The sequence below is a fragment of the Chinchilla lanigera genome, unplaced genomic scaffold (genome assembly GCF_000276665.1).
Source record: "Chinchilla lanigera isolate Chin_1 unplaced genomic scaffold, ChiLan1.0 scaffold00001, whole genome shotgun sequence".
NCBI lineage: Eukaryota > Metazoa > Chordata > Mammalia > Rodentia > Chinchillidae > Chinchilla > Chinchilla lanigera.
In genome coordinates, this window is record NW_004955402.1 from 38,738,685 (window position 1) to 38,753,226 (window position 14,542).

General features: G+C 41.3%; 1 pseudogene; it reads left to right on the top strand.

Annotated features, from left to right (window-relative positions):
- The first annotated feature begins 11,216 nt into the window (after positions 1-11,216).
- LOC102024405 lies at positions 11,217-11,439 on the top strand (annotated as a pseudogene).
- The last annotated feature ends 3,103 nt before the right edge of the window (positions 11,440-14,542 follow it).

A 14,542-nucleotide genomic window follows, 5' to 3' on the forward strand; every position in this document is an offset into this window, starting at 1 on the left:
TCCCTATGCTCATGCTTTCAATAAAATTAATGCAAAGTCTTTTACTCTGGCCCTCTCCCTTTCTTGAAATGTCTCTGGAACAACGGTGTGGTGCTGGATATGGAAAGTTTTTCCTTTAAACTAAAGCAGAGGGAGTACATAAAGCCCAGAATACCCTTGAGCTCTAAGCACTGCATCAGCTTTGAAACTAAGAGACTATAGGTCTGTGCTTTTGGAAACGTGTATTCACTGGAAAATTATGGATATACTATTGCACTAACTTTTTTAAAACCCTGGCCAAATAAAAGCATATAAAGAACTTCCTGTTCTCTGGACCTCAGGATAATTTGCATACTTTGGTTTATTCAGTAGTCAATGAGTGAGCTGTAATAAATTGTACCTCACGTTACATTATAAGGCTTCTATTTCCACATGATTTAGAGAACTCCTTAAATCACAAATCAGCCCTCACATTCACCATGATTTACCTTCCAATCAATAGAAATCAGTCAACAAAAGTGATACTCAAAAATCAAAATATTGCCACTTAGAAATTGCAGATAGCTTTTCTCCAAGCTAGAAAATAATCTTGAAGTGGAAAAAGAAATCAGTGTTTCAGAATTGTTGTCTCAAAGACCCATCGGCCAAATGTAAGGCATGAAAGCAAAAATTCTTGCAGATTAAGCATAGATTTAGTTCTTCTTAACATCTCCTTTTGTATGACAAGCATTTTATGCTTTAAAGGAAAGTTAAGGTATATAAAACCATTTCTATGTTAAATGCTTTTTCTGAATTCATAAAACCATATTAAGGGGAAATGCAAGTAAATCCACCACAAGAATATATATTTGCTTAGGACAGTTATCAATAGTATATTAACTAACATAATATAGGTGCTTTTAAATACTAAGATGCACAAAGAACTAGTAACATAATTTTTAGGTTAAATTTTTGTAACACAGTCTTTACTTAAAATAGTCTGTATGCTTCATCAGATGTGACATGTCTGCCCTCTGCTGGAAGGATGGGATTAGCCTTTCAGGTTAGCTATTCTGGCTCCTGTGACAGAACTTTGCTGCAACTACGGAGACATCTTTATCAAACTAGGAAAAATTTAAAATTCCATCCTGATTGAAGGTTACATTCATTTTGGAGGAAAGGTACATCTGGATATATCTTTCAGGCTTACTGAGCAGGCTGTCCAGAGATAACAGACCTGAAAGATAGAGAAAAGGAGAACTCCGGTAAGAGCTCGTTCTACAAAGAATGATTAGGCCCATATTCTGGGACCCATAACAAAGTTCTAAAATTCACCAAGAGGAATTATTTTGAGTACTGCATGTACCTTTCTTTCAGACTGTCGGCTTGCCCAAGGAGTTGTGATCTTATATGAGGATCTTGTGAAGCTAAAAGCCACTTATAAAAGCTGGAAATCTTATTTTCAGTGCTATTTTAGGAACAAAAAGTAGCTCTATCCAGGAGCCAATCAAGTGTAACATACCGCTGGGGAAAGGATGACCCAATACTTCTGTCGAGATAGCATGGCATTCTCATAGCATGGGGGCCAGGCACAAAGTTACCTCAGCAGTCTCGGTGTTTTAGTACAGGGCAATAACTACAGGGCCCTTCAGAGTTGGAACAACAAATTTTTGGGCCCCACAGCAAATCCTGGTACCAGGAACAAGTCAGCCAGCAGAAGCCTTAGAATCAAGGGCAAGAAGGTGCTGTTGCAGGGTCCTGCATCACCAGAGTCCTGTGCAGAATATGTCAGGATATGTTCTCAAAGGGAAGGACAGTGAGGTTCTTTCACAGGGTCTGATGGGAAGTCACCCATGAGCAACAGGAGATCCTCTCTGAAAACCTCTACTGCAACTGACTTTGGAAATCTTGAAATTATAGAATAGGCAAAAGTGAGAAGAGTAAACTTTATATTATTTTTGTAAACAAATGGATGTAGCCTGATAAAGGAAGTTTCATCAGTCTTGTGCATAATCTGGAACCTGGTCACAACTCATCAGTATTCAACATAAATATTGTTGCTGATAAAATAGCAACAGTACTGATGAAGGAACATAGATCAAGAAGGAGGGAAACAGAAGGAGGCTGGGAAAGGAAAAATAGCTTTGCTTAAGACTAACAATCCAAGCTCTATAGAGAAAAAACAGGAGAGGATCTTGAATGGTATAAACCTCAAACTTACAAGGAACCTGTGAGCGCCTTCACGGTATTGAATTATCCCAACCATGGGAAATCATGCTGTGTGAGTACATTTCAAGTGGGCTTTTCATTCATGGATCTGATTGGTCCCTTCTCTAAATTCCCTGCATCATTCACGTGCAACTTGTGCCACAAATTTTTACCTGTGAATTTTTCCATGACACTTTTAAAATGCTATTTCCTTCACAAAGTCTGAAACAGAATAAAGGGTCAACATGTTTTAAATAAACATATTTTTAGGAGTAAAATATTTTCCCAAGCAACCTTTTTTTCTTTGTCTTTGCAATCATAGAAATTGAATTTAGGGTGCTCTACCACCAAGATATATCCTCAGCCCTTTTATTTTTTTATTTTAAGATAAGGTCTCAATAAGTTACCCAGGCTGAACTCAAACATATGATCCTCCTGTCTCAGCACCTGGTATCGGAGATTTGCAACAATGTGCAACTCATTTTTAAAATTCACATAGACAGTCTTCATTCCTCTTGCTTTTTATAGCTATCCCTGAGAAATTAATAGGACATCAGAAGTACCCTAAGAATTAGACACATCAAAATTATCAGGTGCTAAAATTTGCATCCATAATTCCTACTTTATTCAAGTTTTCTAAAATACCCCTGCTTACTTTTTAAATCAAAATTTTAAAAGATAATCTTCCCAGTGTAATTATCTTCTCCCACACCATTTTCACCTACGTTTTTATTCTCTGTTAATAGCAAGACAGAAAGATTTTCAGTAGAAAATCCTCATCTTTCTTCTGGGCCTAAACCAAGGAAGCTCTCTTCAGAGACTCTCTCTGTGAACCCCTAACCTCACAGCAATCATTTCACCTCGGAATCTAGAACACTTACTGTCCGTATTACTCTACTTCTGGTGATGTTCCAACCTATCCCAATGTGGGACAATTTTCATTTACATTTGGACTCCTGAAATAGAGTACCGAATGGAAGCTTCTTTCACACTCAAATATGTCTCTGTTTAAATGATGAAATATGACTATCCTGCATATGTAACTCACCTCTGAAAAAAATTTCACCTCCCCAGCTGGATAGTAAGTAGCTCAATGTTGAGACCATATTTCAGTCCTCTAAAACCCTCTCTTTTCTACACATTACTCTGTGCTTTGCCCATGGGAGCAGCTCAAACAGTACTTGAAAATCAACTGGTCTTACTACCCTTGACAATAGGGAATGCTCATTATGCTAATAAGCTGATAATTCTATGGAGAGCTGCCTACCCACCCTTACACACACACACACACACACACACACACATACACACACACACACACACACACACACAATCTGGCCACAGTACAGAGAGTGTCTGAACACATTCCACAGACCCCATCTTATTTGCTCCTCACTCCAGCTGGGCAATGGTGTGATGTGGCCTGCTTTGTCCCTTGCAGAATAAGAACTGTAATTCTAGATTGTGTGTGTCCTTACTAAGAATTGGCCTGAAGTAAAACTATAATGATTTGTCATCGATGATGTTCATTTCCTCTTTTAGCATGTTCACTGCCTCCTTTATTCACACTACAATTAATGAACACCCACTGTGGGCTGGACGTGAGGCAAGGAGTTGTGGGCTAAAAAAATCATCAATCTGTCTTCAAGCTTAGAATTTGGTGGCAAAGATAGAAACCCAAGCAGTCAGTGTATACAGCTGTTGAGAAAAAGGTCATGTGCTAGCAGAACACAGAGGACAGAGTACCTAATATCTACCCCTCTTCCTGGATGAGTTGGGGACAGTTTCACAGAAGTGACATTGAGCTAAATGGTCAAATGGAGAATTACAAAGAAAAGATGTACCAAACAAAAGTGCAAGAAAAATGTCCAGAGGCACCAACCAATTCCCTGGGCATGCAAAATGTCAGTCATGAGAGCTGGATGTTGGGGAGAAATAGACAGTAAATATAGAATAAAGAATAGTGCCAGACAGAGTCTTGGCTAACATGCGAAGGGTTTGGGCTTTATGTTATCAGCAAAGGAAAAAAACAAGTAAAGGTTTTCCAAGTTAGGGGATGGTGTGACAAGATTTTTGCTTTCGGTTGCTTTCCCTTAGATATACAAATGGTGAAAGACTGCTTTCCTGTAATGAGAGATTAAAAGACGAAGCTGTGTTTGCAGGAAAAGTGCTCAGAATTATGATCAGAGTGTACTGTCACAACACGGGATGGCAGGGTGCGCACGGTGGTTTAATGGAGATTTTGAAGAAGCTAAAGCTCTCGCAGCTAAATAATTACCTATTTGACTCATCTGGGAGCTGTTGTATTTGTGATGCTACTGGTTGGATGTTGAGGGAGAAGGTAGCAGTGCTAGTGATGCAAAAAAGTGAAGCATTGAAGGCAAGGAAAAGAGGCTTCTCATTTGTGCTAAAAGATGGGTGACACTCTGACAAAGCTGGAGAAGACTGGAGGCCCAGCTTTGGAGGAGCATGATGAAAAGCTTTGGTTCTGCACATGCTAAATTAGAAGGGTTTACAGGAGTTCTAGATGGAGAAATGCAATTGATTGTGGCACTATTAGTGTTAGAGGTCCGAGGAAAAATTAGTCCTAGAGATAAAAATGGGACTGTTTTCAGTATCTGAGTACTAGTTAGGACTGTGGGAAGGAATAATGGCATCCAGGGACAGGCCGACTATCAAAACGAAATGGAATCAAGAAGTAAAAGAGAGGCACAGTTAACGGAAGCTGGAAATGAGATAGCATCCATCGTGTCAACTTCAGTCAACTGGTAGTGTCTGCTTGGAGCCTCCAAGCAAGATTCCAAGACCACATCCAGATGCCAAGATGATTTCACAAGACAGTCAGTCAAGGAGCAAGGAGCCTAGGCGTGGTGATATCCTGGACCTAAGAGGCTGGACAAAGAAAACAGGGAAGCGAAAAGCAGCAGAGTAACAAGCATGCACCTCACAAGGAAACGTCCCACAGGAGCAAGTGCTTCAGAGAGATCATAGAGAATTACAGGCTGAGAAGAAGATGCTGGAATGGGGACATCTGTGATTTAATTGAGAGCTCTCAGTGGTGGAAGAGGGAGTTCTGAGGGAATAAAGGAGTAAATGGGAGGAGTTGAGGTGACCTCCATGAGGGAAGCAGATGTCCTCAAGAAATTCCCAGTGTGTTTCCCAGTGACCACGCTGCAGCGTTGGCCCGGGATCCCAGGTGAACTCCTCACCTCAGGCTGCCATTTTAGTGTGTCCTGTACTTTTTTATCTTCCTCTCTCACATCCCCGTACTATGCCCAGCAGGCCTAAAACAACTTCAATAACATAATGAAAGAAGTTAGAAATTTTCAAATTTGAAAGACAAAAGGCACAAAGGGCATAATGTATACAAAGGGATACATCCACTCCCCAAATCAAGGGCTCTCTTAGCAAAAGAAATAGAAGGGGTGCAGTTAAAGAGAGGTGAAATGACAGCAGGCATCTGCCCATCCCGGGATGAAGCTTTGAAAAGATAGTGGGAGGGGCAGTCTTCTAGGTTCAAATAGAAAAGGTGAAAAGCATCGTATTTGAGAACCACACTACCAGTCCTAAATTTCAAATTAGAGCTGCCTTTGATTGCAAATGTTTAAACTTATATTAAAGGAAAATGGCCATCAAGGGAATCGCTTCAGAAGCCAGGCTCAGCATGAGGTACTAGGACGGTTCCCTCATTAGAATGAAATAGGAGCTAAGCTGTGATTGAAACCCCAGCACTCTAGGGCGCAAGCACCGGTCATTTTTTACGCTGCACTGACCCCTAGAGGTTCTCTCTTTCCTTTACAATGTGCTGTGCACTTGGCCCACGGAAAAACAGATTGATTAACTAAATAAGGGATAATATTGCTTCTCTTTCCTACAATCAAAAGGCGTGTCAAGAATAGGGAAAATCATGGAAATGAAATCTCACTGTCAAATGCTATCAGTTAAATCAATTCAAGGGCAGCAAACTTTGTCTGAATTTCTCCTGCCTCAAGTGCTAGTAGTAAAACTTGCTGCAGTAGTAGTCAGACAGATTGAAGAGAAGCTCTTGCATTTTAAATGTGCATCTTTGAGTTCCTGCCCCAAGTAACAGCTGAGACCCTAAGCCAGAGGCCGATGTATCCAGCACACCCATCCCATCCCAGTACAGGGAAGGATGTGGGAAGTCTTGGTCCTGTCTGAAGCCCCAGTGGCGTGGATTGCCTTGTCACATGTCACTGTGCGTAATTTCTCACCTGAAAAAGGTAGAGTCCCCAGTGTCCTCAGATGTCACATTAAGGTGAAACACAGGACTATGTGAAGAAGCAAGCTGTGGCATTTCCATGGACTGCAGGAAAGACGTCTGTCTTGTTAAGCACCCATAAGAATTTTAATGACACATTCCTGACAATGCAATGCTTGATTTTGAACTCATAGGCCACCCAGGCATCTGCCCCCAGAGAAAGAAGGAAAAAAATCAAGCACGTGGATGATTGGGGGAGCTGGGATTTCAAGTCTGCAAGTTGGACTTGGCAACAATTTTGAGAGTATATGTCTGAGGTTGCAGTAAGGAATTCAGCTTCTTAAGGCAGACAGTCCAGGGCAATAAAAAGATCTGAGACATGCTCTAAAAGTCAAGTGATGTACGTTTGTTATCAGAGAATCTACTCAGTATCACCAAAAGGGGTGAAATTTTAACAGCTTTGGACACAATAGCTCAAAAACAATAGGTCTGTCACTCTAAACATAATGTATAGACTATTTTATCCTTGAGGTAGCCCAAGCTACTGAAAGAAGCCCTGCCCTTTCAAAACAGTATTTTTGGTTTAAAGTGGTTTTGTCTGGACCCAGCCCACATCAGAGCTCAGAGATACCCAACTAAACCTAGAGGGAGGATGTTCTTCAAAGGGAGGCCAGGTGCGAAGAAGAATTCACTGAAGATGGTGGGAGAAGCCACCTGGTATTCAGGATCCTCATTCCCAAATTATCTGTGTCTGAACACACAAGAGTTCTAATGAGATTCCTAATCAGTTTTCCACTGGGTACAAATAGTCTCACACACAAGATAACTACTCTAAAGCCCCTTTCCTCAGCAGTGGTAATCATGACATCTCAGACAAAGCCAGCCTCTCCAGAGCATGCACTGAGGAAGTGGTTAACTTTATTGAACACTGGTGTGCCTGAGAAATATAAATATAATCTTAGGTAAATCTCTTTATCCCTGTGAACTCTGCAAGAAGTATTTTTAAACCTCTACACACAAGAGGGAATGTTCTTATTTTTTAAAATGAATAACTACAAGGAGAAGGAGTTATGTCTAATCTAGACATTTGATTTGACACCACAAATAAAAGCATGGAACATAATTAAACTCATGCTCTGTAGCTAAGCCTGTTGCCTGTTTTATGAAAACTACAGTTGTACCTTAAATACTGGTCCAAGCACCTTCTCTCTGGAATTTCAGGCCATTTTTACAACTGATCATCTAGTCATTGATTGGGCAGTGGTCTGTTTTAATGGGTGAGTTAACTGAAGTAATTGGACTGACAGTTTTCATAGATGAAAAGTTCACTCATACACCGTCTTTTGCCCATTAGTATGTCACGCATTACTCCAATAGATTCAGAGCATCATAATTATTCACAGAATATTCTAATTTCCAACTGTGATTGTCACTCATAAAGTATGCCGAGAAGCTAAGCAGAGGAAGTTCATAAATATGCAAGCCCTGCCCACATGATGCACCTCACTGTCGGCAACCTTCTCTCCAGGTGCCCCCATTTTCATTTGCTCAGGGAATTCTGATACAATCCCAAGGCATATACAATTACTCACGCCTCAAAATAAAAATTTTCCCCACACATATATTGAGATTCAAAAAAGTATCAGGACAAACACTGGTTGCAAGATTGTAAGGTTTCATGGTTACGTCTATAATTTCTGGAAAACTACTAGAATACAAATCTTTCTAAATTACAGAAATGTGCTTATTTCTTACTTTCCTTTCTGGCTGTGTTTTGTTAGCTGCTCACCCTTTGCTCAAGGGACTTCTGGTTCTCCCAGAAGTTGCAAGTAGAGAGAAGGCAGCCACAAAGGGATGACTGGCTAGCCCTACCCAAACCCCAGCTCAAGGCCAACGGAACTGCCCCCTTACTTAATCTTTTGATCTGGAAATGACAGAATGTTCTATTTAGAGAAGCCCCGTGACAATACTGCAGTCATCCCTCAGTATCAAACTGAGTTTGATACCAGGATATCTGAGTATACCAAAATCCAAAGATGCTTAACTCCTTTATGTAAAATAGTGTAGCACATGTATATATGACCTATGCGCGCCCTCCAAAGCACTGTGAATCATCTCTAGATTACTTATAATACCTCTTTCAATATAAATGTTAGGTAAAGAGTGGCCATACTATATTGTATTGGAAAAAGTAACAAGAAAAAATTTTTCCAGATATTTTAAATCCATAATCGGTTGGATCCAAGATGCAGAGTGCCAGTTGTTCTTCTAAAGCTGAAGGGATGTTAAAATTGTATTAAGAAGCCATTTTTATCCCCTTTGAAAAGTTGGGTCAGTATAAAATGGTTAGGATACTATAGAAAGCCTGAGAAAGCTGTAAAGGTTATTATTTATATTATTAGAGTGATTGCTGATTGTTATTTAATTTGGAAGCAATTACCATTGCCCATTCTTTCCAGTCAAACAGAATGGTTTGCTTTGGAAGAGGCATGACGATAGAAGTGCGCTAAATCATGGAGAGACTAACCCTACAACAAAAGTGACACGCATACCCCGCAAAGGCTTTCATTTCGACTTCAAATTGACTCTCAGCGTAAGTTTTGGGTAAAGATGTAAGTTATGTCAGCAACTGAAAAGATCATTGGTGCTATGGCTTCAAATATGACTTGGAACCTTCATGAATCAGATGAAAAGAGAGTGTCTATGCAGGGTAGGTTAGCACTCTTAAGACAGACTACCTGGATAGAAATCCTACCTCCACCATTTGCTACCGCTTTGTTTGTTTATCTGATTGTTTGTTTGTTTGTTGAGTCAGGGTCTCACTGTGTAGTCCAGGCTGGCCTTGAACTCACAATGTAGCCCACGTTGGCCTCAAACTTGCAGTGATTCTCCTGCCTCAGCTTCCCAAGTGCTGGGATTATAGGTGTGCACCACCACACCAAGCACAATTTTCCAACTCTTTGACCTGAATTATGTAACCTTTATGTTCTTCAGTATCTTCACCTGTAAAAATTATTTCCCTCACAGTGTCCCTGTAAGGAGTGAGTTTGTACTTGTGAAGCACTTAAAATAGTGCCTGGTGCAATGCAGTATGTATGTATGTTGGATGCAGACAAATATTAGAGTGTTTATCTGGAATTTTTAGGAAAGGCATTGTGAGACAAACAAGAAAACCTCTTCTATCATTATATTAGTCCATATTTGCTACTATAACAAAATGCCTTAGGCTGGGCAGTTATACAGAAACGAGGTTTATTTAGCTCACAGTTGTAAAGCCTGGAAGTCCAAAAGGCATGGCACTGGCTCTTATAGGGAGTCGTTGGCTGCACTGCATCACATTTGTTGGCATGAAGGGAGCATAGGCAAGAGGGTGAGAGGGGACCACACATGTGTGTATAGCCCCTGATTTCTCCCTCTTCTTATAAAGCTACCAGGATCCAATCATGCAAGCTGTACCCAGATTATCTAATCTAACCCTAATCACCTCCTGTGGTGGATTAACAACTGGTGGTCAACTTGTGATACTGAGCTAAACTGAACCAGCCTGGTGCTGGATGTGAGAGGACCACCTGAGGATTGTTGCCAGCAGCATAAGAGGCAGAACTGGAGAAGAAGAAGAGATGAGGCTGTTGGGAGCTGAGAGAGGCTGTTGGGTGCTGTTAGAAGCTGTAAGGATCTGTTGGTTCTCTTGGAGGAGCCTGTCATGCTCGCCTTCCTGATAAACTTTGCTGTTCTCACTGTCCAAGAAGCTCGGGACCTCGCTGTCACTGAGAATGGCTTCAGTTCACTTTGGGAGACCTCTGGTCCTCACCTTGGGCATCGCTTCCTGGATCTGGAGGGGAAGATGGTGCACTGCTCAGTCTTCTGGAAAAGCTTATCACATTGGCTTTCCTGATGGGAACTCAGCTTTCCTCATCATCGGAGGAGCTCAGGACTTCACCGTTGCTGAGGACGGCTGTGGTACTTTTAGGGGGAGCTCTGGTTCTTATGTGAGCATCACTTCCTGGCTCCAGTTCACATCCCTCAGTCTGCTAGCACAGATCCTTCATCCCGCTGGTACAGACTTTCCAGATTCCACCACTGACCTTTGGCCTTCCCAGCACAGATCTGTGAAACAGGCCTGCATGAGATATTGTTATGGGCTCTAGGCCTCCATTTGCATTCATGCAAGGCACTGTTATGAGCTCTAGGTCTTCAGCTGGACTCATACAGGACATTATCATGGGATCCAGACCCTTAGCTAGATACTTTTGTCTTCAGTGTGTAGAGAGATTTCCTGCACCTTTTTGTATATGATTCTTTGGGTGACTATAATAAATCTTATAAACTATGTGACCTGTGTTACATTGTTTCTCCTTGCAATAACCCCCAAACCATGACATCTCTCAGACATCCACCTCTGACCAGTTCTCTCCCTCATAATTCTTCACAATGGTGAATAAATACCACTGAATCTCTGAGGGAATGAGCCATACTAATCCACTGCAATCAACCATTAGATCTCAACGTTTGTGTGTGTGTAGTGTAAACACTTAAGAACTGAGTGAAAAAGCGCATGTAAATAGAACACAGTAAGTTTTGGCACAAAAATTCAGCAGGTAGTAGTACATGGGCTCTGCATAAGAAATCTTGCATTCAAATTAAATCATATATGTGGCTGAAATATGTTGATACAATGAACTTTTCATATAAATTCCAAAACTGTCAACATGGAAGATGGGGTGTCAAGTATTTAAGATAATGGGGGCCATTCTTGATCTGTCAACAGGGCTGCATGCTGCCAGCTTCACTTCTGCCCCAGGTTTTGGTTTCTGTGGTCACGAAAAATAAAAGTGCTCCTGCCTCCAAGCCTAACCATGTCGTCTCACAAGGCTTTCAGAATCAAACAATTCCTGGCCAAGAAGCAAAAGCAGAATCACCCCATTCCTCAATGGATTTGGATGAAGACTGGTAATAAAATCAGGTACAACTCCAAGAGGAGACACTGGAGGAGGACCAAGCTGGGACTGTAAGGAGTTCCACATGAGCTGCAGCACATTTACCCTCTTGGAGGTCACAAGATGATACCCTCTTTATCATGGTCAAGAAAATATCACTATATCAAGCTTAAAAGATACCATTGGCTGGACAGTGGAACATGCTTAATCAGGAATCTTAATCTTTTTCTGCGATCAGTACTGATAGATCAATAATAAATATTTGAAACCTTTAAAAAAAGTATTTAAGATGTTAAGAGCTAAATTGTGCTTCCACAAAATTCACCCCAGTACCTCAGAACATACCTATTTGGAGATAAGACTTGTAGAGAGGTAATTAAATGGACATGAGGTCAGTATGGTGGCTCTAATCTACTGTTGTCCTTAAGAGAGAAGGAGTTTAGGACAAGACCGATAGAGAGGGATGATGCCATTTGCAAACCGAGGAGAAAGCCTCAGAAAAATACAGCCCTGCCAACACCTTCATCTTGGGCTTCCAGTCTCCAGACTTGTGAGGAGATAAACCTCTGTTGTTCAAGCCATGCCACCATGATTCTTTATGGCACCTTAGCAAACTAACAACTAAGGTGATAGAAAAGGTGGGAGCAGTGGAGTACACTGTACCAAAGGGTATGAGAAGATAGCGAGGGTGGTGAGAGGACATGACTGCTGGTTCCTCTACACTTTGATGTATTGATATGGAAGGAAAAGAAAGAGTTGAAGGAAAGCAGTGAATTCTACTAAGTTGCTTTTACAAGATGGTTTCATAAATTTTTAAGACCTTATTCTGAAGGTCTTTGAAATTCCTAAAATACTACCATGTAATACTCACAAGGGGGTACTGATGAACCCGCAATAAACACAAAGCTTTCCACAGCCAGATAAATGCAACTACATGGTAAGGTGGAAAGACGTCATAGGCAAGTGCTCATAGCATGAGTGATGTGGATGTGGCTACAGTGCTCGTGTCTGGGTGAGGGGAACTCTAGATATCCTTTGTCCAAAATCCTAGTTGGGTTTGGCGAGGAGGCAGAGATTGCATTTCCCTGTGCGATGTTTATGCTTTCACCATACATAATTGAGGATAATGACAGGGATGCACCTTCAGCCAGATGCAGCATGAATGGTAACAATCTGTGTTGGTTCAAGGAAAATAATAGCACAGTTCTGAGAGCCAACTGTGACTGTTTTTCTGCCTCTTGTGGTGCAGACTGATGAGAGAAAGGGGGAGAGGAGGAAGGAGGAGAAGAGAGGAAAAGAGTAGAAACCCTATCACACAACTGGTACTTTGTCTCCAGTCTGGGCCATGTTCCCTTGGCAGCTCTGGAAAGGAATTAGGACAAGATGTCAAAAAGAGTATGGAAAATTCAAATAGATCCTCAGAAGAGTTATTTCAGAAACTCAGTCCTGTTTTTAACCTCTGCTTCATGGAGCACATTTCACTTTTAAATATTTAGCCAGGCATGGTGGTGCACCCTTATAATCCCAGCACTCTGGAGGCTGAGGCAGGAGGATCATTGCAAGTTCGAGACCAGTCTGGGCTACAAAGTAAGCTCAAGGCCAGCCTGAACTACTTGAGACTTTGTCTCAAAAAAAAAAAAAATTAATTATTTTGTGGACATTGATAAACGCACTTGCAAAGCTCATCTTAAATTTCCTTGAATAAAAACAATCCAAAACCACCTTGCATACATTTTTATATTATTTTTAGAAAGAATGTAACATTCTGGAAAGATATTAAATTGATGACTTATTCTCAGGAGAAGGTTTCCCATTCACCCTGCCTGGGTCATTACCTCAGCTTGGCCCATCAGAACCAGAGCTATTCAGACAGCTAGTGAAAAATGAAGGTAATAAGGCTGCCTTTCCAACCAAAAGCTAGAAAAAGTGAAGTATTCAAGACTTAAAGCAGGTCATTTAGCAGAGGTGCAAAATGCTGAAGAAGCAAACCTTTCTAAATTATCTAAATGAGGCTTCTTTCACCATGGCACTATCGTTCCTATGGGGTACTTTCTTTGAAACTGTGACATAGGGTTTTTTTTACATTTTGTTTTTTTAAAAATCCCTTTTTAAAAAAATCTCAAACCGTGTCACATTTTCTCAACTTTCTCATCCCTACCTCTCCTTCTCTCAAACTATCCATTTCCCACTGGTTGGAGGTTATAGTCTTTCTCTGTTCTGAGGTTTTCACAAGAATATGGCCCCACAAAAGTTACTCTCACTTTAACACAATCCGTTCTTCTCCAAGACTGCAGAGGTTTCCCACATGGTTATTTCTCTGAAGGTACTAACCTGACCCATGCAGAGAGAATCAAGAGGAGGTGGGTCCTGCATGGGCCCTGGCACCGTGCTGCTGGGGTTAAGCCCCTGCTCTGTTGCCCACTCCCAGCTGAGTGTGCTCCAGAGTCAGTATCTGCTCCTATAAAAATGGGGACAGCAGTGTCTCCCTTGCGGAGCTATTACGAGTCTGAACTGGGATCATGTGCGCAGCCAACACTGCTACCATACCATGACCCAGCCTCGGAAACTTTTCCATCTCATAACGAACCAATGAGCTCTTGTCATGGAAATGAACTGGAGCAGGAAACAAGAAAGAAAGCAAGGTCTGCCATGGATGTGTGTGGTCTGTGCCATTTCCCAGGCAGGAAGACCCCATCACTCCAGGAATCACCCACCTCTTCCAATGTGGCACCTTAATGTGGTCACAGGGCCACTGAGCCCAGGCCCCCACCTTTCTTCTCATTTATCCTTTCACACAAAGCTCTAAAGTTTGTTGTATCTTTTAAAACCACACCCCTGTGTCAAGCTGGGCATTCTTTTCTGTGTTTACTAGTCTATCCAGCCAACTGTCCATCATGTAGAATCACCATAGAAAATGCAACCAAATTTTAGCACTCTTTAGGAATTAACTAAAAAAGGTCCCATAAAACCACCCAGCAAAACAAATTAGTCTGCAGTCAAGAACATAAAGAAATTTAAACTGAAATTCATGTAATAAAGAAGATGCACTTATGACTTATAAGTTCCATGTTTGACTACCATAAGTAAGGTCTAGCTGAAAGGTCTCCACAGAGCTTACAGAAAGCCATACAATAGAAATGAGAAAGGGGTCATAGGTTACTCATGGTACCCTGTACTCCCACCCACCCATCCTCCTCTGCCATGCCCAACGATCTAAGAG